Below are 25,432 nucleotides of genomic sequence, written 5' to 3' on the forward strand. Positions count from 1 at the left end.
TGTTGTTTCGGGGAGCTGTATCAGTTCTACATCTGGGACCTGGGGTTTGGAATTGGACTAACACTGTCCAATCTCATGGAGACTGAATTGTATCCACATGATACATATTCAGGATGGGAGGCACTCTTGTGTTATAAAAAATGTGAGTTCTTATCCCTAGAAGATAAGATCTTGTTTCTGTGTCTATGGTTTCCCCCTTTTTACTGTGCCTATACAAAAGCGTATAGTGTCATATTGTACTGTTGGTGCTATTCTGGGTAAGGATGACAGGCTACACAGTCTCTGTGGTCTGGTGTTGATCTGAGCTTTTATCCCAAGCAAGAAATTTTCTTGGTTTTTGTACCAAGCAGCACCAGAACTGGTGAAGATAAACAAAATATGTATATATAAAAAATAGAACAAATAAATAAAACTAAGTTGAAAAAAACTTATTTGAAGAAAACAAGTGATGGAGCGGGCTACCTGTATATTTAGGAATGCACATATTAAGATGCATTATTATATAGGTATTAATATTTGCCTTACAAAGGCAATATAGGCCTCCCAATTATGTTTTTTGAGATTTTCTTGTAGGGAGTGAAAGCCAAGGCACTACTTTGTATCACAGACCTTGGTCTTGAGTTTGAGACATGATTTGTGGCATTACAGAATAATGTAGTGTCCTTGAGCTGGGGGTTTTGTGGAAGCTGATTCCAGTATCATGCAACAGTCCACGATTTGATGGGGGTGAAAGGGGCCACATAGCATGAATCAGCAGGCATGTTGGTTGTAGTTTCTTGCCGAGGCACAAAATAGGAGACCGAGTGGGTGTCTTTCATTGGGAAGCTGGGTGGTGGTTTGCTGAGGCTGGAGGTCAGTCTTGGTGCCTAACGAGTTAAGAACTGAGGGTAAAGAGGGTTAAGTAAGAGAAGATAACAAATCCGGGTTGTGGGGTGAGGGGTAGAAGGGACTCCGGTGGGGGAGGGGCAAGATATAGGAGGGACTATATACATTATATAAATGAATTGTTTTATGGTTTAGGCTTGGCAGTCAGAAAAAAAGACCACTGTATAGAAAGTCACACCCACCGAAAAACTAGAAGCATTCCCACTAAGGTCAGGAACTAGGCAAGGCTGTCCACTTTCTCCATTCTTATTCATTATAACCTTAGAAGTCCTAGCAATAGCAATCTGACAAGAGAAGGGAATCAAAGGAATCCAAATTGGGAAAGAGGAACACAAACTATCTCTATTTGCAGATGATATGATGATATACATCGAAAACCCTAAGGAGTCCACAGTAAAACTCCTAGAAACAATTAACCAATACAGCAAAGTGGCTGGATACAAAGTCAATACACAAAAGACAGTAGCGTTTCTATATACAAACAACGAAGTCAAGGAGAGAGAGATTAAAAATACAATTCCATCAAGGTGCTTAAATAAAATATTTAAAATAAAAAAATACAATTCCATTTAAAATAGTATCAAAAATATCAGGTACCTAGGAATCAACCTTACAAGGGAAGTGAAAAATCTATACCAGGGAAACTTCAAAACACTTCAGAAAGAAATTGAAGAGGATCTAAAGAAATGAAAGAACATCCCATGCTCATGGGTAGGTAGAATTAACATAGTCAAAATGACTATCCTACCCAAACTACTATATAGATTTAATGCAATCCCTATCCAAATTCAGACATCATTCTTTAAAGAAATAGAACAATCAATCACGAAATTCATCTGGAACCACAAAAGACCCAGGATAGCCAAACACATACTGAAAAACAAGAAGCTGGGTGGCATCTCCTTACCTGAATTGAAACTATACTATAAAGCCATAGTAATCAAAACAGCATGGTACTGGAACAGAGACAGGACCTCAGACCAGTGGGTTAGAACAGAATTCCCAGACATAAACCCCCAGATATACAGCCAACTAATATTTGATAAAAGAGGTAAGAACTTGAAATGGAACAAAGAAAGCCTATTCAACAAATGGTGTTGGTACAACTGGAAAACCACATGTATGAAAGTGAAAATTGACTGATACCTCACTCCTTATACAAAAGTCAACTCAAAATGGATCAAAGACCTTGAAATTAGACCCGAATCTATAAAGTTTATAGAGAATAAAAAAGGCAGAACACTCAAAGACCTATATATCAAAAAGGTCTTTGAGAATGGAGCACCAATGGCAAGAACTTTAGCATTAAACATAAACAAATGGGACTACATCAAACTAAAAAGATTCTGCATGGCAAAAGAAACCTTACTTAACGCAAGAAGACAGTGAACAGAATGGGAAAAAATCTTTTCACTCGACATATCAGATAAAGGGCTGATATCTAGAACATAAAAGAGCTCAGAAAGCTGAGCCCCCCAAAACCAAATAAAGCCATAAAAAATGGGGAGATGAAATAAATAGACACTTCTCTGAGGAAGACAGAAGGATGGCCAACAAACACATGAAAACATGCTCACCTTCACTCATCATCGGGGAGATCCAAATCAAGAAAACAATGAGATACCACCTTACACCAGTGAGGATAGTTCACATCAAAAATAATGGGAACAATCTCTGTTGGTGGGGATGCGGTATGAAAGGAACTCTCATCCACTGCTGGTGGGAATGCCCCTAGTCCAACACCTATGGAGAACAGTCTGGAGAGTGCTCAAAGAACTCAGAATTGAGCTGCCATTTGACCGAGCAATTGCTCTCCTAGGTATATACCCCCAAGTTGGAAGGACATTCATTCCAAAATACGTGTGCACCCCACTATTTATCGCAGCACTCAGTATAATAGCCAAGTCTTGGAACCAACCTCGATGTCCAACAACATATGAATGGATCATCAAGATGTGGTATATATACACAATGGAATACTACATGGCAGTCAGAAATGATACAATCACAGACTTTGCAGCAACATGGATGGACCTAGAACATGTTATATTAAACGAAGTAAGTCAGAAGACAAAAGATAAACACAGAATGATAGCACTATTCTGAAGCACCTAGAACATACATCTTATACACAACTAATACTCAACAATCAAATAACAGGGTTTAACTGGGTAGAAACTCCAAACACTGTAATAGTCAACATATACTCGGGAGCAGTGCCCAAAATACATAAAAAAGGAACAACACAAACTCTTGACTACACAATATACCACAAAGAAACCAGCAACACCAGAAACAGCAGCATAGAGAGAACAGGTAAGATAAAGGCATTAAAACCTAGTGTTATGGGATGTTTCAATTGGAGTCAGTGATTTCCCGTGGTATTCTTTACCTGTGATCCTGTATACGATCTCTAAGGGATTATTGTGGGCCTTTGTTGTAGAAGGCTGATTACATACCTGTTCTACCCTGTTAAACCCTGTTATTTGATTGTTGAGTATTAGTTGTGTATAAGATGTATGTTCAAGGTGCTTCAGAATAGTGCTATCATTCTGTGTTTATCTTTTGTCTTCTGACTTACTTCATTTAACATAACATGTTCTAGATCCATCCACTTTATCTCTAGGTTATACCTTTTTTTAGGAATTGAAGCACGTGACCAGTCAGACCACTGAAGCAGCAACTGCGACATACAGACTTAAACTACAGGCTCTACTCATCGAACACATTCAAGCAAACTAGCATTCCCTTGCTACTTTCTCCTCTCTTCTCACTACTTTCATTTTTATTTTTTCTTTTCTTTTCTTTTCTTCTCTTTTCTTTTTTTCTTTTCTCTTCTCCCTTTCTTTCTAATGTATTTTCTCTTTTCTCCCTTCCTACCCCTTCCATATACCTTCCCCTTTCCCCCCTTTGGAAATCCAACTATCCCTTCACCCCTCAATCCCATCCAGACCTCCCACCGTATTAAAACTCTTCACCCTCAGTCCTTAATCTATTAGGCATCAAGATTGACCTCCTACCCCAATGAACCAGTACCCAGTACGCAAGCGAAGGGACACCCAGCCAAACTCACACCTTGTCCCCTACAAGAAAAGGCAGCCAACTCCCCTGCAGACTCGTGCTGTGCGGCCCTCCCTACCAACTCCCCCTAACGTGGACTGTTACTTGAAACCGAACTTAGTTCCAAAAGTATCCCCAATGCAAGAACTCTTCCAAGACCTCCCTGCGCAAATCTTTTGCCAATCTGAAGAAGGTCAGGGAGTGTGATGGAAAGGTGCCTGGGAACCCACACACCACAAGAAAACCCCAAAAGACAATGGGAAAACCTGTACTTCCAACATAAGTATAAAACCTGTATTACACCACCTCTTTACCTGCTTTTCCCCAAAAGTAAGGTAGTCTTTTGCATCACTTTGGTCCTTTAAATACTTTGTTAATTCATTTTTTAAATGTCTGTTCTACATATACATATGTGAGCACATACATTTTTATTCCTATTTTTATCTTTTTTTGGGTGTGACCTGTTTCTGTTTTCCTCTCTGTCCACCCCCAAATGTACCGACAATATAATGTAGCACCATTTCTCCCTGCAAAGGCACACTAAAAAAGGGGGAAATCTTACATATAAAAAAGAGCTCTTATCTACTAGGGATAGGAACTCATAGTTGTTTACAATACAGGGATATCTCCTATCTTGAAAATATGTCATATGGACTCAACTAAGACCTCAGGTGATTAGACACCATCCGTCCAGCCTTAAACCCTGGATCCCAGACATAGAAATGGTACAGTTCTTCACAACAGCTGCAGGAAACAAATCCATATCCGGGACAGCCGGATCATCAACTGTGTCATCAACAAGTGTCAGCTCTAATATGATATTCTGACAACGAGGAAAATGGGAACAACTTGACCTAAGAGCAGGTTATCCGACCTTACCAGCTAACAATAAGACAAAATCAGAAGACTTGTCACCCTTTGGTAGGTCCAAAAGCCAAGATCGCAATTTACAGATGACTGGCTTCTAGAACCATGACCAGACTGTATATATCTTGGGACCAATAATAAAGCCCTAGTCTAGGGTTTGAACTACGACCTGCACAATAACCATGATCCCCAGTTCCAAAGGTCTGGCAGAGACAATTACAACGAAATGGGGCTTCTGGAAACACAAAGAAAGATGCTATCCTAGGTGCCATCCTAGGTTCAGTGCAAAGACCAAGACCACAAACCACAGAAGATGGATTAAAATGACACTGAGGGAGCAGAACTTCTAGAACCACAAAGACTGACTTCATCATAAGTCCCACTCCTGGACCTGTGCAGATACTGAGATCTCTAGATACAGAGGTCTGATTTTATCACCCAGGATGGAGCAGAAGTCTTCCAAACACCACGAAAGCACCAAGGGGAGAGTAAATGAACCTGAACGGAGTCTATAGTTAATCCCATGACAATATACTCCAAGGGTGGAGTAATCCCATATCTCTTAGGCCAAGTGAATTCCTTTTCGAATGACCCCAATATTTACTGTGCCAGGGCAGGAGGGGAAAAAAAAGCAAAAAGCACAAAACATTGTTTATTTTTTATATGTTATTTATTTATCTTCATTTATTATTATTATTTTCTTTATTTACCTATCTATTTTTGGTCGATTTCTTTGTTTTGGTGTGGTTATTGAAGTTGTTGTCCCCATTTATACTTATTTTTTTTCTCTTCTTTTTTTTTTATGGGCTCTGCCATGTTTCTTATCTCAAGACCATGTTTTTTTTTTGTTGTTGTTGTTTTTGTTTGTTTGTTGTTGTTTTTTTTTGCGGTGCTTATCGTTATTGTTGGAGTCCTCACTGGATATTTGACACTTTCTTTTGTACTGATGGAGTGTTTCACCTTCTTTTTCTCCTTCGTCTCTCAAACCGATGATGAGAGCCTCTAGAAGGATTCCACCCATTTTTGGCGTATTAGACTTTTACCCAGGTTTATTACTTTTCTCTTCTTCAAACAAAACCACGTAACTTGAACTAGCTAGTCCTGCCTCCCAGTTAGAGGGGGAAATAAGGGAGGCATCAAGACCAAATCAGGTGCAAGACTACTAATTAGTAGGCTAGGTACAGAATGGACCACATATTCTAGCAGCCCCAAGGGTTAGGGAAGAGGATATGGGAAGCAGGACGAAAACGAAGGTGTAGGGATGACAAATTGGTGATGGGACTCCCCCCTGATTTTATATAAATATGTACTTAAAATATTATTGTCAACAATATGTAAGCCACTATGATCAAAATAAAAATTATATTAAAAAAAGAAAGTCACGCCCACTTATAGACTGACTTTAGAGATCTATTTGAGTGTTATCTTCCAAACCTTGGGCAATCCATTTCCTTTTCTAGGAACAGTCTAAATTTAAGAAAAATGTTGTATAATGGTTAAAAAGTAAATTTGTTGCACAGAAAAGACACCCCATGCAGGGGGTCCAGTATGCATAGGGGAGGAGTTTCTCTCGCATCCTCCCCCCAGGGACTCAGTTACCAGGTCTGGCTCTAAAGGCCGGTCTGGCATGGGGAGGGTGTCTAGTTCCCTGCACTAGTGGTCAGCACAGAGGCCTTTTGGCTAGCTGGCTCTCTCAGAGTCCCCGACATTCCAGTGGAAGAGGAACAGAGAAGTCCTGGCACATGGAGTTCGCTGAGGCTGGCTCTAGCCTCTCCCTATTTTTATATTTTTATTATTTTTATTGTGATCAATGTATGTTTTTATTCACGCTAAAATTCTTTTTTATATAATTTTTATTGTGAACAACCTGAGTTTTTTTATACTAAAATTCTTTTTTTTATATAATTTTATTGTGTGAATTTAGTTTTTTAACTATGAATCACACCTATGTGCTTCTGCAAATGTCTTCGTGGACATAGCCAGAGGGGCTTCCAGACATGTGATCTCCTAACTCTGCTCATTTAATTGGATGAATATCACCACTTGCTGGGTCTGATAACGTCTCTGACACCTCTGCTCTTCACCTCTGAACACTCATGTATCTCCTGGGAATCGTTATCATTTCTGTACAAAAATACTATAGAAGTAAATATGAACTGTAGTGCCTGGCCACATTGAGGGTACTCATTGATTATTCTTTTTTACTCTTTTTTATTATTTTTAATAATATATATTTTTTATATTTTATTTAAACTCCTTAATTACATACATGATTGTGTTTGGGTTTCAGTCATGTAATGAACACCACCCATCACCAGTGCAACATTCCCATCACCAATGTCCCAAATCTCCATCGTCCCCACCCGACCCCCACCTGTACTCTAGACAGGCTTTCCATTTCCCTCATACATTCTCATTATTAGGACAGTTCAAATGTAGTTATTTCTCTAACTAAACTCATCACTCTTTGTGGTGAGCTTCCTGTGGTGAGCTGGAACTTCCAGCTCTTTTCTCTTTTGTGTCTGAAAATTATTATTGCAAGAATGTCTTTGATTTTTCTTAAAACTCATAGATGAGTGAGACCATTCTGTGTTTTTCTCTCTCTCTCTGACTTATTTCACTCAGCATAATAGATTCCGTGTACATCCATGTATAGGAAAATTTCATGACTTCATCTCTCCTGACAGCTGCATAATATTCCATTGTGTATATATACCATAGTTTCTTTAGCTATTCGTCTGTTGAAGGGCATCTTGGTTGTTTCTAGAGTCTTGCTATGGTAAATAGTGATGCAATGAATATAGGTGTAAGGAAGGGGTTTTTGTATTGTATTTTTGTGTTCCTAGGGTATATTCCTAGGAGTGGTATAGCTGGATTGTATGGGAGCTCGATTTCCAGTTTTTGGAGGAATCTCCATATCGCTTTGCATAAAGGTTGAACTAGATGGCATTCCCACCAGCAGTGGATAAGAGTTCCTTTCTTTCCACATCCCCGCCAACACTGTTTATTCTCATTCTTTGTGATGTGTGCCATTCTCTGTGGTGTGAGGTGGTACCTCATAGTTGTATTGATTTGCATCTCCCTGATGATTAGTGATGTGGAGCATTTTTTCATGTGTCTTTTGGCCATTTGTATTTCTTCTTTGTCAAAGTGTCTGTCCATTTCTTCTCCCCTTTTCTGATGGGATTAGATGTTTTTTTCTTGTAAAGTTCTGTCAGTGCCTTGTATATTTTGGAGATTAGCCCCTTATATGATGGGTATTGGGTGAATAGTTTCTCCCACTCAGTGGGTGGCTCTTGCATCCTGGGCGCTATTTCCTTTGAGGTGCAGAAGCTTCTCAGCTTAAGATATTCCCATCTGTTAATTTCTGTTTTCACTTGCTTGGAGAGTGCAGTTTTCTCCTTGAATATGCCTGTAGTCTCAATGTCCTGGAGTGTTTTGCTTATATGTTGTTCTATATATCTTACGGTTTTGGGTCTGATATCGAGGTCTTTCATCCATTTGGATTTTACCTTTGTACATGATGTTAGCTGGGGGTCTAAGTTCAATTTTTTGCAAGTGGCTAGCCAGTTATGCCAACACCACTTGTTGAAGGGGCTTTCTTTGCTCCATTTAGGATTTCTTGCCTTTTTACCAAACATTAGGTGATTTTATGTCTGGGGAACATTTTCCGAGTATTCAAGCCTATTCCACTGATCTGAGAGCCCACCCTTATTCCATTACCATGCTGTTTTGATAACCATTGCTTTGTAGTAAAGTTTAAAGTTGGGGAAAGTAATTCCTCCCATATTCTTTTTCCCAATGATTGCTTTAGCTATTCTAGGGTGTTTATTTTACCAAAGGAATTTCAAAAGTGCCTGAACCACTTCTTTGAAGAATGTCATGGGTATCTTTAGAGGGATAGCATTAAATCTGTATAATGCCTTGGGGAGTATTGCCATTTTGATGATGTTACTCCTGCCAATTCATGAGCAGCGTATGTGTTTCCATTTCCGTGTGTCCTCTCTTATTTCTTGGAGCAGAGTTTTATAGTTTTCTTTGTATAGGTCCTTCACATTTTAGTCAAGTTGATTCCAAGATATTTGAGTTTGTGTGGCACTATTGTGAATGGAGTTGTTTTCTTAATGTCCATTTCTTTCTTATTACTTTGTTGTAATAGAAAGGCCATTGATTTTTGTGTGTTAATTTTGTAGCCTGACACCTTGCTATATATGTCTATTGTTTCTAGAAGCTTTTTGGTAGAGTCTTTAGAGTTTTCTAAGTAGAGTATCATGTCATCTGCAAACAGTGAGAGCTTGACTTCTTTTTCTATCTAAATTCCCTTGATGTCTTTTTCTTGCCTAATCGCTATAGAGAGTACTTTCAGTCCTATGTTGAATAGGAGTGGTGAGAGAGGACAGCCTTGTCTTGTGCCAGAATTTAGAGGGAAGGCTTTTAGTTTTTCTCCTTTGAGGATAATATTTGCCATTGCTTGGGGTAGATGGCCTTAACTATATTGAGAAAGGTTCCTCCCATTCCCATCTTGCTGAGAGTTTTGATCAAGAATGGGTGTTGGACCTTATCAAATGCTTTCTCTGCATCTATTGATATGATCGTGTGATTTTTATTTTTCCTGTTGTTGATGTTGTGTATTATGTTAATAGATTTACGATGTTAAACCATCCTTGCATTACTGAAATGAAACCTACTTGATTGTAGTGGATAATCTTCTTAATGAGGCATGAATCCTATTTGCCAGGATTTTGTTGAGGATCTTTGCATCTGCATTCATCAGCAATATTGGTCTGTAATTTTCTTTTTTCGTAGCATCTCTGTCTGGTTTAGGTATCAAGGTGATGTTGGCTTCATAAAGGCTATTTGAAAGTGTTTCCATTTGTTCAATTTCATGAAAAAGTCTTGCCCGGATTGGTAGTAGTTCCTCTTGGAAAGTTTGATAGAATTCATTAGTGAATCCATCTGGGCCTCGACTTTTGTTTTTGGGCAGACATTTTATTACCGTTTTAATTTCAGCAATAGTGATGGAGGTGTTCAGATATGCTACATCCTCCTCCTTCAACCATGGAAGATTATAAGAGTCCAAGAATTTATCCATTTCTTCCAGGTTCTCATTTTTAGTGGCGTTGAGTTTCTCAAAGTAGTTTCTGATTACCCTTTGAATCTCTGTCATATCTGTAGTGATCTCTCCTTTTTCATTCATAATACAAGTTATCAAGTTTCTCTCTCTCTTTCTTTGTTAGTTTTGCCAGTGGTCTATCAATCTTGTTTATTTTTTCAAAGAACCAACTTCTGCTTTCATTGATCTTTCAGATTGTTTTTTGGGTTTCCACTTCGTTGATTTCTTCTCTCAGCTTTGTTATTTCCTTCTGTCTCCCTATTTTTGGGTCCTTTTGTTGAGCACTTTCTAGTTCTATTAGCTGTGTCATTAAGCTACTCAGGTAAGCCCCTTCTTCCTTCCTGATGTGTGCTTGCAAAGCTATAAATTTTCCTCTCAGTACTGCTTTTGCTGTGTCTCATAAGTTCTGATAGTTTGTGTCTTTATTGTCATTTATTTCCAGGAACCTTTTGATTTCCTCCTTGATTTCATCTCAGACCCACTGGTTATTCAGTATGAGACTGTTTAACTTCCAGATGTTAAAGTTTTTCTTCTGTGTCCCTTTGGAATTCACAAATAATTTCAGAGCCTTGTGGTCAGTGAAGGTAGCCTGCAAAATTTCTATCCTCTTGATATTATGGAGGTATGTTTTATGTGACAGCATGTAGTCTATCCTGGAGAATGTCCCATGTACATTGGAGAAGAATGTGTATCCAGGTTTCTGGGGATGGAGTGTCCTATATATATCCACTAGGCCTCTTTCTTCCATTTCTCTCCTCAGGTCTAGTATATTCTTGTTGGATTTTAGTCTGGTTGACCTATCCAGTGTTGAAAAAGCCGTGTTGAGGTCCCCCACAATTATTGTGTTGTTATTGATATTATTTTTCAGATTTGTCAACAATTGTATTAAATATTTTTCTGGCCCCTCATTCGGTGCATATATGTTTAGGAGAGTTATTTCTTCATGCTCTACATACCCCTTGATTAATATAAAATGTCCATCTTTGTCCCTTACAACCTTCCTGAGTATAAAGTTTGCATTATCTGATATTAGTATGGCCACTCTAGCTTTTTTATGGGTGTTGTTTGCTTGGATAATTTTTCTCCAGCCTTTTATTTTGAGTCTATGTTTGTTCTGACTATTCAGGTACATTTCTTGTAGGCAGCAGAAGGTTGGATTGAGTTTTTTGATCCATTTAGCCACTCTGTGTCTCTTAACTGGTGCATTTAGTCCATTGACGTTGAGAGAAAGAATTGTCCTGGGATTTAATGCCATCTTTATATTGAAATTGGTGTGTCTTTTGGTTCCTCTTGTCTTAAATTAGGTCTTTCAGTTTTTCTCTTAAGACTGGTTTTGAGTCTGTAAAGTTTCTGAGTTGTTTTTTGTCTGTGAGACCATGTATTCTTCCGCCAAACTGGAAAGTGAGTTTTGCTGGGTACAGTATTTTAGGTGAAGCATTCATTTCATTCAGTCTTGTCACAATATCCCACCATTCTCGCCTTGAGTGTTTCTGGTGACAGGTCTGCTGTAAATCTCAAGGATGCTTGCTTGAATGTAATTTCCCCTTTTGATCTTGCTGTTTTCAGAATTCTGTCTCTATCTGTGGGATTCGTCGTTGTGACTAGGATGTGTCTTGGGGTATTTTTTATGGGGTCTCTTTTGGTTGGTACTCTTCGAGCATACAGGATTTGATCACATATATTCTTTAGCTGTAGAAGTTTCTCTATAATGATGTTCTTGACCATTGATTCTTCCTGGAAATTTTCTTCCTGGGTTTCTGGGACTCCAATGATTCTTAAGTTGCTTCTGTTGAGCTTATCATAGACTTCTATTTTCATCTGTTCCCATTCTTTGTCTAATTTTTCCACTGTGTGTTCATTTGCTTTAAGTTTTTTTCCAATCTCTCCTGCTGTATGGAATTGTTATTTATCTCATCTTCCACAGCACCAAGTCTATTCTCAGCTTCTGATACCCTGTTCTAGAGCTTATCCATTTTGTCATTCACTTCGTTTACTGAGTTTTTCAGGCCTGTTAGTTGACATGTTATTTCAGTTTGGAGTTTTGTGATTTCTGTCTTCATATTTTCTTGGTTCTTATTAGTGTTCTGTTCAACTCGATCCATGGTTTCTTTGAGTTCGTTGAGCATCTTCCATATTGCCTGTCTAAAGTCCTTATCTGAGAGTTTGATTAGTTGGTTGGTCATTATCTATCTGGTCATCAGAATTGTCATCTTCATTCTCTATGTCTGATGCTGGCCTACGTTGTTTCCCCATTGTCACACTTGTATTGTGGGTTTTTCTACATGTTGTGGTGGTATTCATTGGCTAAATGATGTAGGCAGCCACACTCCTCTGGCTCTGCCCTTTCTGGATGGGTAGACTTGCCTCAAAGGGAGGGGAGTCCTCCGTGGATGAAGCCTCATGAAATATTAGGCCCGAGCACGCAGCAGAGAAGACAGTTTGGAGAGAAATGCTAGGCTTCAGTGATCCAACACAGTTCTTAGTGTGACATTTTCTTCTTGTTGTGATGGTGTTCTTTCCTTAGAAAGAGTGCATGGCCGCGTAGCGAATCGGAGTATCCGTGCTCTTCTGGAGCCTCTTTTCGGCCCACTCCCAAGAGGTTCACATGACAGGACAGTAGACAGACACACACAGGCAGCACTCACAATTTTTCACAGTTGAGCCCCACTGGGCAGGTGTAGTTTTGTAGATTATCCCAGCCTGACGTCACAAACAGGGGACCTGGCTTCTGCAAAGTATTGCTTATAGCCAGTTTTCACGTTATGGAGCAGTTCCTTGGCGTTTCTGCCCTAGAATGGGCCTCTGGGAGAGCATGTTTTCTGGAGCCTCTTTTTGGCCCACTTTCAAGAGGTTCACGCGACAGGACAGTAGGCAGACACACAGGCAGCATTCATAATTTTTCATAGTCGGGCCCCACTGGGCAGGCGTAGTTTTCTAATAATATATTTTTAAGCACCATGATTAAAAACATGTTTGTAGTTGGGTTTCAGTTATAAAAAAAGAACACCTCCCACTTCACCAGTGCAACCTACCTACCATCATTGCCCCCATCTCCCTCCTCCCCAGCCCCCTACCTGTATTTGAGACATTCTATTTCTCTCATTCACTGCTTTTGTCATGATAGTTTCCAGTGTATTTATTTCTCTAACTCTTTGTGATAAACTTCATTTTATGTGCTGGTCCTTCCAGCTCTCATCTCTCTTGTATCTGGGTATTATTATAATACTATCTTTTATTTTTCTTAAATCCCATAGATGAGTGAGGCTATTCTGTGTCTATCTCTTTCTGACTTATTTCACTCAGCATAATAGTTTCCACGTTTATCCATGTATAGGAAGATTTCATGATGTTATTTTTCAGATGGCTGTATAGTATCCCACATATGTATCCCAGTTTCTTTAGCCACTCATCTTTTGTCAGGGCCAGAGCGATAGCATAGCTACAGGGCATTTGACTTGCACACAGCCGAGATGGGACAGACCTGGGTTCAATCCCCAGCATCCCATATGGTCCCCAAAGCCTGACAGGAGCGATTTCTGAGCACAGAGCCAGGAGTAACCCCTGAGCTCTGCTGAATGTGGCCCAAAAAACAAAAAACAAACAACTCTTTTTTTTCTTGATACTTCTTCTGGAGTATAAGAGAAGAGCTGGGCGCTTCCACCCCCAATTTCTCTTGGAATCCTGAGAAGAATTAATCGCTAACATCTTCAGAGACTATCCACAGAACTTCCTTCAGACAACAATTCATTTTTTTTTTTAAGAAAGTTGCACATTTGACTGCTCTTTTGTAAGAATACCGGGAAGTCTTGACTTTTCTCAAAGGGAAAAATGATTTGCTAAGTCAGATAAGTGCATCCAAGCTACAGAAAATCTAATTGACATACAAGAAAGAGCCCATTGTTTTTTATGTATGTATTGAATCATGTTAGACAAAGAGAAAAATACTGCTTCTCACTTCCCAGTGAATTCTAAAAATAGAAGGGATATTGCAGTTTCATTATCTGGAAGAGGGACGAAGAGGTTTTTAAAAAACTACCTAGCAAAGGCCACTCAAAGTCAATCAAGGTCTATTTAGTGAAAGAGCAACTAAGTTTCATGGGCTTCTACAAAGAGAAAATAATTTTCTGTATTGACTATTAAAGGACACAGAACATAAACTCTATTCAACAAATAACTGCCAAATATAAAACCATAGACTGTAAGATTTTGATTATCTAGAGTCATTTTGAAAGGAGCTGATAGCTAACTTTTCTATATAGCTCAGGATTTATCTTCCAGCAATGATTTTTTTTAAAGGACTTTAAATGAAAAACTCTAAAATGGATCACACTCTTCTATACATTCTTAAATAATTTGAGGAGCTACAATTTAACTCTTCTTAGTTTGAGGCCTCCCTTCTTGTTAAATTCAATTGTCACATAGTCCTGTGTTCATGCAGTAATGCCTTAGGAACCATTTTGAGGTCATGGAGCTTTTTCTCTTGTCATCTCGTCCTCCTTACTTCTCTCTCTCTCTCTCTCTCTCTCTCTCTCTCTCTCTCTCTCTCTCTCCCTCTCTCTCTCTGTGTCTCTGTGTCTCTGTGTCTCTCTGTCTCTCTCTGTCTCTGTCTCTGTCTCTGTCTCTGTCTCTGTCTCTCTCTCTCTCTCTCTCTCTCTGTGTCTCGCTTTTTGGGACATGCCCAGTGGTTCTCAAGGCTTACTACTGTTTCTTCACTCAGAAATCACTACTGACATAGCTCAAGAAACCATATGGGGTGCTGGGGATCAATCTTGGGTCAGCCATTGCAAGACAAGTTCCCTGCATACTGCATTATCTTTCCAGCCCTATCATTTCCTCTCTCTCAGTGAGTGGTAAGTCAAATTAAAAAAAAAAAGTGAAAGCTATTTACAAACTAGAACTAGGAATGAACATTGTAGGTGTTTTGGTGGTTGAACTTTATTGTTTGTTTGTTTATTTGTTTTCCTAGATCACAGCCAGCATTGCTCAGGCTATTTCCAACTGGGAGCTCAGGGAGTTGCTTCTGGGGGTGTTGGGGGAACCATGAATATAGGGGATTGTGCACCGTCTTTCTGCATGCAAAGTATGTGCTCTGCCCTTTTAGTTGTTTCTCTGGCCCAGTGATTGGACTTCATCAGGTATAATTTATTCAGAGATTTTTTTTTCATTTGGCTTCTACTCTGCTGGCGCTTGACTATACCACATTATCAATTGATGTATAATACATGAAAGTTTTCATAACTATAAAGCACTGTACAAATATCAGGAAGTATGAATATTTTCAGGGATTTAGGTATAATCTATATTTAGGCTCTGCCTAGCCAGTCATGCCCAGCCCTCACAGACACTGAAACAATGGTATTTACAATGTGGACAAGCTATCTTTATATATGAGTAGAAATACACAATGAGGTTACCCTGGGTTTGTAGAAAGAAACTGTATTTGGATCATGATTTAGGAGTCATACTTAACTAAATGATTAGAATAAATGATTACCAAGCATATTAAAAGGCATCAGAACTACCAGACTGTCCCAGGCACTAAGTTACTAAAATGGGTTGAAATTTGTGTCCGAGCAGTGTCCTTCAATCTTTCAGATGCCAGGGGAGTCAATGACATCTAAAGTTCTCAGGTCAGTCTCTTATAACTATGAGCAATTTTAATGGTTTATGTCTCTTTCCAGTATAAATATAACGGTCTTAAATCTATGTCTTATGTGGAAAATTGCTGACCTCTGCTAGTGTTTGGAGGCTATGAAGAACCCTGAGGGGCCATGATGAGGCAAATGGGATAGGGAGGGGGCCTCATGCTTTCACTAGCCTATTTCCCATCATGCTTTGCTAAGAGTTTATTTGTTGTTCTTGTCCAGTAAAACAGAGATTCTAAAGTCTTAAATTTCATGCATTCCAAGCCACTGACCCTAAATGCTATGAGATGACCCAATTGGTCCTACCTAATATGTGAGAACTCAAATATAAATCCCATGGCTGAATTCAACATGCATTTATTGAGTACAGACACCGTGATAAATTGGAGATAAAAAGGCAGATATTATATAGCCCCTACTCACAATGAACTTGAAAAGGAAATGGTTGTACATATGAATAATCATAATAAGAAGCCATGCATAGTTCTGGACCCAGCCCTTTATTTTCCAGCCCAAATGAAAATTGAAATCAAGATGGCAGCAAAAATCCCAATCTTACTCAATCTCTTACCCAATTTGTTCTTGGGTCTTAATTTTATATGTTAGAACCACTGCTTATGTAACTGAGGAGTACCAACATCTTACCTATAGGCCTCAGTGTTTTTTGTTTTTGTTTTTGTTTTATTGCAGGGGAGCAAATCTAGCTCTGTCTCTTGTCACCTCACAGAGGTACATATGAAGTTAGTTATCAGTCAGGGCCAGTTTTCCTGCGAGTCAAGCACATAAGGTGAGCTAGTTATCTTTGCTCTTCTTTTCACCCAAACAGTGTAAGTCTGTAAACATTGTACTTCAAATTGATGTGAAACTGTTATTGAGAGTCCCAGTATGGGATAATAATCAGACTTCTAAAATGATTATGATGAGCCCCTAGGAATAACAACCAACCTTCAACTTAGAAGAAGGAAGGAAACCAAACAAGTGAACAATGGCCATGACACTTTAGTGTCCTGTTTTGAAAATTGAGGGATATTTTGAGTTTTGAAAGGAAATATGTTTATACAGATCTAAAAAGTTGGGGTTGTACCTTAAATAACTTGAGATTTTATTTGGATGAAACTAAAGAGAAATTTGTTCTTTGGTACCTAAAATCCTTAGATTTAAGCCAGAACTTATCCTTGAACCCAATAATGACAAATAATAACATTAATGAGGCATTTGTTTATATCTATGCTTACTGTTTGCATGAATTTTATGTGGATACATAGGTAAATCACATTAATCTTGCATTAGTGGTTATTACAAATGTTTTTTTTTTTTTGCTTGACAAGAGATTCAAAAGAGATAACAAGAAGAAACACAAGCAATTTTTTAGTGTCTTACAAAAAGTTCTGATGTTCTGGAGCTTATCTGACATGCAAGATCACTTTTTCAAGTTTGCTAGACCCAAGAACCAAAACTGTGCCTGTTATAAATTCAAATCTGCACTTTATGAAACCAAAACATGCACCTGCAATAAATCAGATATCCTACACAGAGAAAATAAAAACAACACAACTTTGGCTATAAAGAGGTTTCATGAAGCAAAGACATTTTTTAAACACCCTGAGCAAAATTCTGTAGTTCTGTCAGGAGAGATTCATATTGGTGTCTGAACAGCTAAAATATAAGCACCCTGGATTAATGAATATTCCATCCCCATGAGCAACTCAAGGGAGTCATTTTGAGAACAGTGGGTTCCTCAGAGGCTGGAGATGAGAAAGCAATTGCAGACTCTGACTTTTCTTTTCCCAGAGCAATCAACTTTCCAGGCTCTTATTTGCCTGAAAATAAGACCTTATTTATCCTCCCCCTAAAAAAATACCTCCCCCTAAAAAAATACCTTGCCCCTGGGTCTTTGCATTTGCTATGTTTACTTAACCCTAGTTCCAGGTCCTTGTATGTCAACTTTTCCTCCTATTCCAGATCTTAGGTATAAGGGTACTTTCCCCACCTGCATTCTTTAAAGTGGATAGTTCCAGCAGTTGCTCTGGACTACAATGATCTGCCATGTTCACTCACTTTTAACTCTCTTGTGCTCCATGTAAGATCCATGGTGGCAAGGCCTGGACTGCTCCTGTTGACTTCTGTTCCCCCACTGTTCAGCAAAGCATTTAGCACAAGTCAGTGAGTGAATAAATGAGTCATGTTTAATTTAATTCTCTTTACAAAAGGGGGCCGGAGCAGAAAGCACACCCAATCATTTTGTATTTCTATTGTTTCTCTAGGGAAAAAAACACCTTTTCTTCCTGAGTACGAACTTGTCAGCCAGGAGATGCCATACACAGATAAAAATGGGGAAGGGTGTGAAATGAGGAAATAATAGTGAACTGGGAACTTTGTTTCTGAAGATGAGGGAAAGTCTGTTTGTCTTGAACAATCTTCAAGTCTGAAAACAATCTATCAAAATCCTGTCACTCATTTATTTCCCACTTCCAATATGGCTTCTCCAGAAAAAATAGAAATGTCCACCCACATTCCTGATTGCCTCCTATTTCCCATAAAAATTGGGGGTGGACCAGTAGGGAAGAAAGCCAATGGAGGGGGCAGTGTTTAAAAATCTTTCTTCAGAGATCCCAAGTCAGTAATCTGTCTTAGGGGAAAATGTTCTGTTCTGCCACTTTGGCCTGGGACCTGAAGAAATCTGCATCTTATTATGTTGGCTACCAGAAAATAAAGTGAACAAATAATATAGCAAATAAACAAATAGCAAAAATAGTGAATAATGCTAATTAAATGACTAGAGGTGGGAGAATATTCGTTTCAGGAAGGTGTGAGGTTCCTGCAGGCTGTGAGTGACTTCAGAAGGTGCTTCTGGAGTAGGGAGGAAGATTTGGAGTCTGGACAAAGACCCTGAGGTCTTCTGGGCCTGAGACATCATCTCTTAGGGGCTGAGAGGCTCAGAAGAAGGTCTGGGTGGTTTCTAGCTTAACTTATGGCAGCCACTAAAAATCTAAGGATATAGTGTGATTGTAGCCTACGGTTGAAGATGGTCTTTCCTGGGTGGGAAAAAAATGTATTACACTAGAAAATTTTTGTCTCAATCTAAGACAATTTAGCACCTAAATCCTACTGCTGAGACCCTATCTAGTTCTCAGAGAAGACATTCTTGGCTTACAAGCTAATTTTCCTTCTCTCCAAAGAGAGATATTCTCTCCGGCCATCTCTTCTAGTTTGTTCTGAGTAAGAGAAATCTGAGTCCTATAAAAAGACAGAAATGAAAAAAAATGCTCTTCTGACAACAGGGCAGAAGAAAGACTTCAAGGAAGTGTGGGCTCTGAGGCCTAAGTTTTTTCTTAGTGTGAAGGGAAGTAAGGAAACAGGAAAAAGAAGTGAAGTTGAGACAGTTGACTAAGGGTGATGTGGAAATTATTGTTGAGGAGAGAGGGAGAAGTTAACTGGCCACGGGGGACCATGAAGAAGGCAATGATCTCAGAAAGGAAGAACAAATCTAATATAGAGACTGGTGACAAATGAGATACTAAAAATACTACATTGCCATAGATGAATTAGCTCTGCTTTGTCCTCAGTTGGGCATTCATTTATTTACCAACAGATATTTATTGAATTTGAGCTATGCTGCTAGATACCACTTTGGAGAAAGGCAGAAACAATTTTAGACAAAAAAAAAATCTTATCCCAGAATTTACATTCTGGTGAAAAGAAAAAAGTTAAAAATTGAAAGTACTGTGGTGAATAAAAGCAGATTAAGGAAGTTAAGGTCAAAGAATGCTAGTGACTTTGAGTCATTTTGCATCACACCTGCAAAGACAGACAGACACTCCTCTCCCAAGATTTCACTCACTCCCTCACACATGCATTTATTCATTCACTTTGCTGCTACTTCTTTGATCAAATGCTGTTCCAGACACTGGAGCTGAGCTATGTACACAAGACAAAAATCCATCTTTCAGGCAGTCCATGGTGTAATAAAATAGTAACTGATCAATAATATACTTGTTAAGTAGTGCTCAGTGCAATGGGGAAAAGTCGTAGGGCCAAAGGCCAGGAACAGAGGGGATTGAGATGAGATGATGTTTTAGAGGTAAAATAAGCAATATACCCATGGGTGAAGAGTGTTCCAGAAGTGAGCAAACAAAGGCAAATGCTGAGAGAGGCAGAGATCCCAAGGTGGTAAAATATGGGGTATGTTTTCTAATGGCTTTTATTTTCTCTCTCTTCTTCTTTGCCTTCTCTCTATACATATATATGTATATATATATATATGTATAAAGAGAATTGCCATATATAAACATATCTCTCTACATACATATATGTTTTTATATGTATATACACATATATTTATACATGTATGTTTATATACACTTGACTTCTCAGTGAAGAGCTAATGTATTTGTTTTTTATTTGTTTCTTCTTGGTTTGGTGATAGCACCCGAAACAGGGCTTTTTCCTAGTTCTGTGCTCAGAGAACACCTTGGTGGTGCTCAGGAGACTATATGGGAATATGGAGATCTACTCTGGATCTAACCTGATCCAGCCCAATGCAAAGCTGACTGGACTATCACTCTAACCTGTGTAGGCCTAGTTAGTTTTTAATTAATTAATTATTTAATTTTTTTAATTATACAAATTTGTACAGTGTTGGGTTTAAGTCATACAATGTATACCATTTCATCACTGTCACCAATGTCTCATTTCCCTCCACTCACCCATTATTCTAGGGCAAGCAAATTACTTCTCTCTCTTACTCTCTATTTCCTTTTTGACCCTGTGGTTTGGATTATTGTTGATGCAAGAGTGCCTTGCCAATTAGTTTCTCCCCTCTCAGCACTGAGTTCTTGTTCAGAGTGATCAGTTCCAACGATCACCGTTCTAGAAGACCCTTCTCTACTCTAGCTACACACATGGCTCTTTGTGGTGAGCTGTCTACCCTGAGATGAACCTCCTAACCTTTGTCTCTATTGTCTCTAGGTATTATTACCATACTATCCCTTGTTTTCTTATATCCCACAAATGAGTGAGATTACTCTATGTCTATCCCTCTCCCTCTGACTCATTTCACTCAGCATAATAGATGTGGAGGTCTAGTTGGATGATTTACTTCTGTTTTGCCTCCACAAATGAGGGAATGTTAAGGGTGTGGGGCCCATCTCTCATATTCATTGATTCCTGTTTTGTGGTACAAAAAGGCACCAAGTCACACATTCTTCTCCTGGAAGGAGTATGAGCTTCCCCATTCTCCCTGGTTGGATCCCTCACTTGCCCTTCCATCTTGTGTATAAATACAATGTAGTAGGAGAAGAATTCCACTAGACTGCCTTGAGATTGGAGTCACATAATGAGTAGGTTTGCTGATATGTATTGAGGTGAACTGCAAAGTTTTTTGGACACAATATCAGGCATGGGGTCTCTCAGAAAGGACATCTCTTAAGTTGAAAAGATGTGCCTTCTTAGTGCATCCAGGCAGGGTGCTTAAATGCATATACAAGACCCCTTTTGCCTTGGCTCCATTAATTAATATGTGCAGTTTTATTTGGTGCCTGCTGAATCCCTCTCTTGGCCATGAGTCCTGCAGTCTCATGTTTCTGATTCTGGAGTTTAGTAGCAAATTTGAGGGACAAAGATTGGCTGCCTCACCATGTCACAGGGTGAGCTTTGACAGGGAAGAGCCTGACACTTTGGTGGATGGGAAACATTGGCAAGGGTTATACATCAGTGAAGCAGGACTTGAATTCAGCTTCTCTAGAAGGGCACATCAAAGAAACTAGATAAACTGGTTTATCTAGGTAAACTGAGGCAATGTCCAAAGGCTACCTTGCCAACTATGTTTGTGGACATGACTCTTCACCTTTGTTGCTTATTAGAATCACCTGGGGAGCATTTAATGCCCCTCCCAAGGCCCAAGTCTCACTTGCCTTGGGCCAATTCAAACAATCCCTGGATGTGAGCCCAGGCATCAATATTGTTCTAAGCTTCCAGATGGGACCAAAATGCAACCAACATTGAGAACCACTGTCTAATGACAGACTGCTGCAGCTGCTAGAAATGAAAATGTTCACATTTACAAAAATCTCTCTGTCAAAAATACTGAAAATTTGCTTTCTTCTTTCTCTGGTCACTCTGGAGCAGTCATTTTTCAAGATAAGGACCAGGGTTAAGTGGGTGTAAAAGCATGAATAAAATTAAAATAAATGACTAAGTGAGAAGTAAAATCCATGAATAATGTAAGAAGGGGGAGAGCTTGGAGGAACTAGGGCAGAAAGCAAAGCCAAGAAAATATAATAAGAAGAGGGTCACTTGGGGAAGACTCGTGGATGTGAATATAAATGGAAGAAGGGAAGCTACTGTGAAAAATCTTCCATCCTCACCCCATTCTGAGAGGGGGTCATGGAGGCAATGAGTAGCTTGGAGACTCAAGATCCTATGGATGATTGACAATTCCAGCCACAGGCTGTCTGCTCCTCTGGAGGTTAGTCAGCCTTGAGACTGCATAATCGGAGACAGTGTGGCCTGGCAGAGCAGGGACATTGTAAAGGGTCAAAGGAATGCAATAATACCAGCATTAGGTCTTGACTCTGCTCTGAATGTAAAGTGTGGGGGCAAAGTATGGCAGGATTCACAGAACACTTGGGAGAAGGGGCATTGTTGGTTTAGATGAGCTCTGGAGATTTAGACTACCTCTTTACTTTCCCTTTTCTCTCACTCTCTTCCATCCCTCTATGGACAAGCACTGTCCTAACAAGAATTCATCAATGGGATCTGTCTCCCACACAATCAGAAATTTTATGATTCGCTCATGGCTTGTTCTTTCTGAGCAAAAAACCAAAAGCAAATAAAAAATGGTCACTGACTGAAGATAAATTTTCTGAGATTTGCCTGTGATGGATTTCTAGCAAGCTCAGACTGAATGCAATCCTATAAATGCAAGTTAACTTATCAAGTGTCATTCATTTCTTTCCTTTCTAGCTTCAGGATAATATATATTTTTTGAGGTGTAGTCCACTAAAGGAAGGACCCACCTCACAGGGCTCAAGGATGGCTCAGTAGTAGAGTGCTCACCATTTGTCATCCATAATGTGTGGTTTCCAGTGCATTGTAAACGTTTGTGTGCAAAGCCTCACAACTAATGTGTCAACCCCAGGTAAGCCTCACAACTAAAAATAGGTGAGCCCTCACACCAAGTGTGTGATCAATCACCAGTCCATACAAAAATGAAAGGGAAAGGAAGGTGGAAATTTAAAAGGAAGAGAGGAACAGAAACCCCTCACTATGAAAGATTCATTGTTTGAACTGGCAATATTTCTTTCTAATTAGTACTTGCGATTAACAATAAAGAAGGTATTTGTGATGATCAGGGAGTTGAACCCAATATGAAGGCTCTAAGTTTCATAAATAAGCTCTATGGGTTATGGTTGAGTTGGGAGCAAGAAATGGCCCCAAATATATAAAAGTTATAGGCATTGGACTGAAAAGAAAAAGTGAGCCATTGAAGACCCATCTGTTTTTTTCCTTCTTGGTGCAATTTTATTCACTGAAAAGTCTTTAACTACCTTATTAAAGACTATTTTATGGACTAGATGTTACTGTCTACTCTCCCAATTTATGTGTTCGAACCATGCCTCCAAATGGATGTTGTAGAAAGTGGGAGTCTTAGGGAGGTAATTAGGATTAGATGAGACCTGGAGGATGAAAGTCACAAGAAAACTTGCCTCATTTCTCTTCTTTAGTAGCCTGCGCCATAAAGAAACCCTCACCAGCACCCATTTCTGATTTCAGCCTTTTAGATACAAAAACTATGGCATATTTTTAGAATGTAGAAACATTTATTGGAAAAGAAATTCCCCACATGAAGAGGCACTTAGTATAGGACTAAGTTACTATGACAAATTTTAATGTCTTATAAACTCCCTAACATATTACTTTGCTTTAACAACCTGAAATAAAGTATATATTCTTATATGTTCTCAAAGCAAAAACTGGGAAGACAGATATTATTGCCAACATTTGGCTAAAACAGAGACACATTTGGCTAAAACAGAGTCACATCCTCAATGATTAGCAGTGTTAATAGTTTCTTAAAAGAAGAAAAAAGTTCTAAATTGGAAGATTGGCATAAATGGTATGTAGTGATACATCTCTTTGATTGCCTGGGATAGCAAATGGGTGACTTTGATTTTAAATGTGTCTTCAATGCCTGCATGCAAATGCATAAAGAAAATATTGTGGTGACAGGCCCAGCAAAAATAGTTTTCGACATAAAAATTCCCAAACAAACACTTCCCAAGCATAACAACTCTACTAAAATAATCATAATGTTCCCATTGAATCATCTCAAATAAGATGAGCTCTGTCTTGCCTGCACAGAATTTGTCAAACTCCTCTCCTACGTGATTAAATCTCTTGCAGAAGTTTCTTTTGGCTGATGCCATCGATTCAATGGAAAGGCATATACCTTGGATCTCCATAAAACATGGCTGGGGTGGGAGCAGGAGAAATAGTACACTCCTTTTTGATTGGCAGCTGGAAGAAAAGTAAACCACAGGCTCAGCATAGCATATGACAGGTCCCTAGGCTTATGCAGAGGAGCAGAGTAAGAAACTTGTTATTAGCTAGACATTTGGCATCTCTTAAGCTACTCAACTTAAACTCAATCTGTGTCCAGGAGTCCCACTGATTGCTGCTAAATAGATTCCAGCTGGGAAAGAACATGCCTGTAGGAGAAATAGTCTGAGTCAGTGATCTTTTCTGGTAAAATGCCAAATAGTAAACATTCTACATTCTAAACCTTTTAGGCCCAAGAGTTCTGCCATTGTAAGCAAAAAGCTATCTGAGATTGTACGCAAAGAATGTGATTGGGTTCCGATAAAACTTTATTTATAATAATATATCCTTCACTTGATTGGGTTAAAGACTGTAATTTGTCCAACCTCTACCCACTCTTATTTATATTACAGAAAAGGATTTGTGAGTGGGAAAAAGGCCCATTCATTGAATTAGAGTCTGGGGTATTTTTTTTAGGTGAAGCATAGAGCAGTGCTCAAGGACAGGTTTTTTGAAGCCAAAGCTCAGATCTTAGCTCCAACACTTACTAGTTATATGACTGAGCGATGATAACACTTTTCTGTGCCTCAGTTTATCCATTTATTTTTTATATTACAGGAGGATAGTAGAGCATTTGAACATGTCCTGAGGAAAACACTTAGGTAAAGTTTTCAATTTAAAAAAAGTATTTATGGGCCCGGAGAGATAGCACAGCAGTGTTTGCCTTGCAAGCAGCCGATCCAGGACCAAAGGTGGTTGGTTCGAATCTTGGTGTCCCATATGGTCCCCCGAGCCTGCCAGGAGCTATTTCTGAGCAGAGCCAAGAGTAACCCCTGAGCACTGCTGGGTTTGGCCCAAAAACCAAAAAAAAAAAAAAGTATTTATTTTATTTTTGTTTGAGGGGGGCCCACACTCCTTGAAGGTTCGTGAGACCATATGGGATGCTGGGAACCCAACTCAAGTTTGTACTGGATTGGCCATGTGCAAGGCAAATGCCCCACCACTGTGTTATCACTTCAGCCCCCTAAAATTTTCAGTTTTTGAGAGGCCATGCTAGAAAGCAGAAATAAGGAGTAAAGATTGTGAAAAAGCAAGGGGGAAGATGCTTGTGGAGGGGCTTTAGAGAAAGTACTGATGCTTAAGTGTGGTCATACCCTTGTAGGTTACACTTAGGTCAGGGAAAATCACTGGCATGAAGTATTTGCTGTCAGTCCATATAAGATTGTAAGCTGTAACTGCGGGGGTTATTAGGATGGATCAGCAAGTATGCTATCATATTCCATCTTGTTGAAGTTCTGAGGATATTGTGAATTAATAGTTATAA

This window comes from Suncus etruscus, chromosome 18 (assembly GCF_024139225.1).
Source record: "Suncus etruscus isolate mSunEtr1 chromosome 18, mSunEtr1.pri.cur, whole genome shotgun sequence".
Taxonomy (NCBI): Eukaryota; Metazoa; Chordata; class Mammalia; order Eulipotyphla; family Soricidae; genus Suncus; species Suncus etruscus.